Source organism: Grammomys surdaster, unplaced genomic scaffold (genome assembly GCF_004785775.1).
Source record: "Grammomys surdaster isolate TR1022 unplaced genomic scaffold, NIH_TR_1.0 348, whole genome shotgun sequence".
NCBI lineage: Eukaryota > Metazoa > Chordata > Mammalia > Rodentia > Muridae > Grammomys > Grammomys surdaster.
The window spans coordinates 2,498,503-2,505,188 of NW_021604767.1; the positions used below are offsets into that span (position 1 = coordinate 2,498,503).

The 6,686-nt window shown below is 40.4% G+C and overlaps 1 pseudogene; it reads left to right on the forward strand.

The window, feature by feature from the left end:
- Positions 1-2,692: 2,692 nt before the first annotated feature.
- Positions 2,693-3,132, forward strand: LOC114630892 (annotated as a pseudogene).
- The last annotated feature ends 3,554 nt before the right edge of the window (positions 3,133-6,686 follow it).

Consider the following 6,686-nt stretch of genomic DNA (forward strand, 5'->3'; position numbering starts at 1 on the left):
ATTTGTGGAAATGTACAAGGCTAACTTCAATGAGGGCCAATTATCAAACACAAGTGGCCTAATTGCGTCGCCCATCCTCCCCTCTAACATACCTACCAATTCCTCCAAGTGATGAACGGATGTCCCATCTTCATTCTCCAGGGATTTGAGTTCAGCTTCTATGCTGTTGACATCATTCTGAAAAAAACCCTTCCTTAGCCATATAACTCTCTGATGTACTTTACTTTCACTATCAACACCAGAAGGAATAGAAGTTAAATCCCAAGAAAAGGAGAAAAAGAAACATTTGGCAAAAGCTCCCACTAGTTGCTGTGTAAAGTACGTTAGATTAAATCTACCATGGAACCCACAAATAAAAGGAGGAACCTGGAATTTTTTTAGATGTTCCTTAGGATTCTTTTGGGGTTTAGTTATAGTTTAGAACCAGTCACCAGTGGGTTTTGGGTTGCCAGAGCTCCATCGTGAATTTCAGTTTCATGGCCCTCATTAGCCTCAGGAGTTGAAGGCCTATTACAGGTATATTCAAGACAGTTATTGTACCCATATTCACTAAGATTATGGGATTAATGTTATTGAGTCTGCTAGTGGCTGCTATCATAAAAATTCACTGTACCTGACTTTGATTGTTGAGAAGTTGTGTAGAGACAGCATATTTTACAAAGTAAATTGTATATAATTAGGAGGAGTATGCAAGTGTAGCTGAGATATGCAAGGAGAAAATTAATACAAGTTTTCTTTGGTGTGCTTCATTAGGTTCTACAAACCTATTCACTCCTTCTTAGAACTGTCTGACTTTGTATAAAGTTGAGGAAATTTTGGGAGTGCTCGTGACTCTCCTAGCAAGACTGTTTTAAAATGAAGTGAGTACTTGCATATTACTCAAATTCCAACAAGTCAGTTCTATTTGTGGCGAGTGGTCCTGAGATATATCTGGGCTTTTGTAAGAGGTCTAGCTGTAGACCAGATGTCTGGGTTCTCAGTTAACCACTTAAAACTGGATTAAACAGACCATAAATATGCTGTTGTGGTAGCTAGTTCAGCTACCACAACATAGTATGTATGGTAGTATCATAGTGACATGTTTGAGTTCATAAGTGGTTCATTCCATGGCCTGCACAGAGGTTTATTTCCAAACTCAATTAAGATAATACCTGCAGCCTGGGTACACACCTGCTCATGTAAGCAATTATTGATTCTTTGAGGAGGAACAATTGATTTTATAATGTAATACGCTGAAACTATATCTTCTTACTTCATCTTTAGTAATTTTACAGTTTTAGTTCCCATAAACAGTATAAAGATTTTAATTCTTGTCTTGTATTCTGTATGCTATAAAAAGATAACTAAAAATAACACTAAGAATATTTAACATGTTGAGAGATCTAAAAACACATAAAAATTTAATTTCTATTCATAAGTAAAAAAAAAGCATCTCACTTATGTGTAAAAGAAATAATTTTAACAAACTATCCGTTGTGACAGACTGACATGTATACACTGGTACACCACACAAACATACATGCACATACACACACATACACTTCCACATGTTAAAACAATTATCAAATATCAGACATGTCTTCTTCAAAGCTCAGACACAATTTTTGTCAGTTATATTATATATTATGTGTTAGTATTAGACATCTAATATTCATGTATTTGACACACATGAACAGAATTCATCACTTACTGTGTCACTGATAGCTATTAAGTATTTTGACAATCTCTGTTAGTATCAAATGACAAAGTCTTTATGTTTATGCTGTGAACACTCCTTCTGGTGTTTAACTTTCTGTAAACTAATATGCTGGAGACAGGTCAATCTGACTTCCTATGTAGCATGTGCTGAACTCTGGCTAGTTGCTAGGAAGAAAAGGACCCACAATCTTAGCCAACCACTCCACTCTTATGCCAGTTCTGGCTATCCTGAATATTCCACAGACACTTTGAGACCACTCCATAAAGATTGCCACTGCCTTTTCTGGTTCCTGAAAGCATACTCCCAGCTACAGTTATTGAAAATAATTTAGAACATAGTGTTTTTCACTATGAAAAAATCTCGATGATCTGTGAAGGACTCTGAAGCCATTTTTACTGTGGCCAGAGGGTCGACAGTTCTAGAGGGTCCTCAGATCCAGAGGGGCCAGAGGGACTTCTGTGACTGATGCTACATGGTAAGGCTGTAATTTTCCCAAAAGTCTTGGATTTGGATTCACTCTAACAGACACAGACTGACCCAAACAGGAGGCTGTGATTGGTTCAAACACTCATTCTGTTGCTATAAAAGCCAGCTGCTTAGGCTTCCTCAGTGAGTTGTCTGGAAGACATTTGTTCTGCTTCTCCTGCTATTGGAGCATTAGGCCAAATGAAAGGCTTTTCCCTATTGGTCTTTTCTTGCCTACTTTCATTAGTGAAAGCTAATTTGGTAATACAAAGAGAAACCGCTAATAGAAACAGCAGTTTCAATTCTCTGTCCCTAATATGCACAGAGCCCTGCTCCCCCTGGCCATAACCTCTGTTGCTGTTGCTGCTGCTGCAGCTGGTTACACTGCTATTCCAGGGCTGACAGGTGCTGGGAATTCCATTCTTTTGGTCAGCAACCTGAACCCTGAGAGAGTTACACCCCAAAGCCTCTTTATTCTCTTTGGCGTCTACAGTGATGTTCAATAGGAAGGAGAATGTGCTTGTGCAGATGGCAGATGGCAGCCAGGCCCAATTGGCCATGAGCCACCGTGGCATGGGAAGTTGGTGCACATCACACTGTCAAAGCATCAGAGTGTGCAGCTGCCTCATGAGGGACAGAAGGAGCAGGGCCTGACCAAAGATTATGGCAGCTCACCACTGCACCGCTTCAAGAAACCAGGCTTCAAGAACTTCCAGAACATCTTTCCACCCTCAGCTACCCTGCACCTTTCCAACGTCCTGTCCTCTGTGTCAGAGGATGACCACAAGAGCAGCTTCTCCAGCAATGATGTGGTCAAAGGCTCCAAGTTCTTCCAGAAGGACTGCAAGACGGCACTGATCCAGATGAGCTCTGTGGAGGAGGCAGTGCAGACACTGATTCTACTGCACAACCATGACCTGGGCAAGAACCACCACCTACGAGTGTCCTTTTCCAACTCCACCATCTAGGTTCCTGTGGGCTGCAACAGCTTCCACCATTCCAGAAAAGTCACTTTATAAAGCAGCTGAAAAGCAGCTGAAGAGACCTTACAGATCAGAGCTTTTATTTTTTTCAAGAGAAATCAGTTTACCTATATTATTATTATTATTATTATTATTGTTATTATTATTATTATTATATAGCCTACTTTGCCTTGGCAGGAAATGGCTTGGGCCATAGAGGCCCAGTCAGTCCCAGCACCATGCCTTGAGGGGCACAGGCATGAGGCCACAGTGGTGCCCTGAATGCAGCTTCTTTCTGTGCCTTACAAACTAGTGTGCCTCATGGCCGCACACCCACTCTCTAAGGCCACCAGTTGTCTCTAGACCTGCAGGTGAGCCAGGTGGCCTATATGTAAGCTCCCCAATGCTGTGTAAGAGCTGGGGCCCCATGTCCCTGGCCAGCCCAGAGGGCCCAGGCCATCCTCAGCTGCCGAGCCTCATGTGATCTTTGTGTTCTATTGTGTGTGGTCACAGACACCTGTGCCTGGCAGTACTTCCACTTGACCAAATACCATAATCTTTTCCATTTATATAATGAGATACAGTTTTAAGTAACTTTTTACAGCAATGATACAACTGTATATGTATATTCTAAGCTTCTGTGTCCCCTGCTCTCCTTCTTTCCAGTGACTAATTTCCAGGTAGGCTCAGGCCAGGGCTAGAGAAAAGGCTCTGAGACTTGCGGGTTTCTACCTTCAAATTTTAGATCAAAGGTTTTTTTTTTTTTTTTTTTTTTTCTGCCTGTTTCTGACTATGCCCAGTTCAGGGACTGACCTCTAGGCCTTAATGTCCCTCCCAGACACCTATTTCCATTCTAGCCTGTTTCTATAAAGGGTTTCCCTGCATCCTGGGTCTGTAAAAGGTGTGGAAGAGTGTAAATATATAAATAAATATAAATTTTATGTCTGTGAGGTTGAGGCAGTACAGGATTTTTTTTATGGTGACAGATGTATATTTTGGTAATGACTACAGGCTCAGTATCGTCCTGGGGCCAGCCCTGGTCATATTTACCTCATCCCAGATTGGGAGTATTGGGGAGACTTTCCATTAAAGCAGTTTTTTTAAATTATTTTATTTATATGAGTACACTGTACACTGTGGCTGTCTTCAAACACACCAGAAGAGGGCATCAGATCCCATTACAGACGGTTGGGATCCACCATGTGGTTGCTGGGAATTGAACTCAGGACCTCTGGAAAGGCAGTCAGTGCTCTTAACCCCTGAGCCATCTCTCCAGCCCTAAAGCAGCTTTTTAACCTTAAAAAAAAAAAAGAAGAATCTCAGTGATGGATTGTCTACATTAAGTTGACCTACATAATGTCTGTGGTAATTGCGTTTGAGAGTTAAGTGAGGTGGGAAGATACAGCCTGAATGCGGACAGCACTTTTCAAAGTCTAGATGGGCCATAACCTATATAAGGGTGTAGAAAGTGACCCAAACAATTGAGTATGAATGTATTTATCTCTTGACTCTTAACTGCAGGCATGATTGTGATTAACTGCTTCAAGTTCTTGTCATTACAACTTCTCTAATATAAGAGACTTTAACCACAAGTTGTAGGTGTGAGATGGAGTAAACTCTCCATTTTAGGTTGTTTTGTCAGTGGCTTTTATCACAGCAATAAGAGTGAAGAAAGGACATTTATTCACCACAATGTCACCTATCCACAGAGTCTGTGGTCAGTTACTGGTACCAAAGAGTGACATATGCCTTCATTGGGGGAAAAACATTCAAACGTTTCTTCCTTCCTCTTTATTTCTGTTGAGAGTATAGAAGTTACCATGGTGCTGGTTATGAAGCCATTATACAATATTGGGCTGTAAACTGGGAATTTATCAACAGCTTGTGAGAACTTCCAATTTAAACCAGACACAGATATTTTATATTCTTTTGATATTTCAGATATAATAAAATCAATGCAATCTCTACATTCTGTGAGCAGGATCCTGCAGCTTTGTTTCAGGACTATGGTTGTGAATGATAGAACTCTATTTGCTATAAGACATAGACACATCACAACTAATTCTATGAAGTGCTATTGTTGTTTCTGTTAAACCAATAAAAATTGATGTCCAGAAAAGCTAAGCTTCCTGAGAGGAAAGTCAAACTGTCATCCTTCATCTTTCCAAGGGCAAACAGTGCGCATACAAACAATAGTGAGACCTGTTATTTCTGAAACAGGAACATCTCAGATTAATACATTTCTTAATTCATAATAAGCAGGGTACCTGAAGAATTTCAATGCTCTCACGGTTCTGTATTTTATTTCTTTAAACTTTAGTGTGTCATGAGTTCATTGCCCTTTCTGATCTCTAATCCAGGTGAACTATGAATGAAGTCACTTGAGAGGCATCTAGTATAAAGAAAGAATTGCTTTAAACTTCATGGTCCTCTTGCTAATGGCCTTACCTTCTCCTGGGGACTGAGGACTTTTCTTATTCAATGTTCTGTTGTTGTGAAGAGACACCATGGCCTTGACAATTCTAACGAAGGAAAACTTTTAATTGGGGCTAGCTGACTTAGAGTTTAGAGACTTAATCCATTGTTATCATGTCAGGAAGTATGGCAGCATGCAGGCAGACATGAATGCTGATCCTCACAAAGCAGGCAGAGAGAGAGAGAGAGACAGAGAGAGAGAGAGAGAGAGAGAGAGAGAGAGAGAGAGAGGGAGACAGACTGGACCTGTCTTGAGCTTCTGAAAGCCCGAAGCCCACCACTGTGACACACTTCCTCCAACAAGGTCACACCTACTTCAACAAGGCCACATATCCTAATCTTATCAAACAATGCCACTGCTTATAAGCCTCCAGAGGATGGTTTCATTCAAAACACTACAGAGTTCTGTCTTGCTTGCACTAACATATGTATACTCAGGAGCAAAAATTTATAAATTATTAGCAAACCCACTGGATTTAAATGAAATTATTTAAAATTTAAAAATAGAGTGAAACCATCCATGAACCATGACTTGGATAGAAATCTCCAGGCTATCTATTGTAATTATTACTTCTATAATGCTTGACACATACCCATACTTTCTGTTCCAACACCTACGCCACACACACACACACACACACACACACACACACACTGAGAATCCTTTTGATGTGTTGCCTTATTTTGTTCTTTACAAAACAAGCACCCAGAAACCCATATGTAAGTGAGCTAGTTCTTAACCACAGGATTCCATCCAGTGCAAGCAGCCTCAATCGTACTTGACACCTGCCTTAAGATCCTGATTGACTGGTTGCATTAGACATTTAGCAATGGATTAGTGACAGGAGAGGGTTAGAAACAGTGTTCTACAGATGTTGATCTGATCCACACCTGATACCAGGTACCATAGTGGGGAAAGGAGTAATGAAGATTTGTCGTTGAATGCTTGGGGCTAATTAGAGTTTCTATTGTCTAAGTACTAATTGGTTTCTAGTCCAATCTATTCACTTAAAGGAAATGCTAACTACATGTTTTCTCTTCATGATTTTCTGAAAGACAATAACACAGTTAATAAAGAAAAGTGG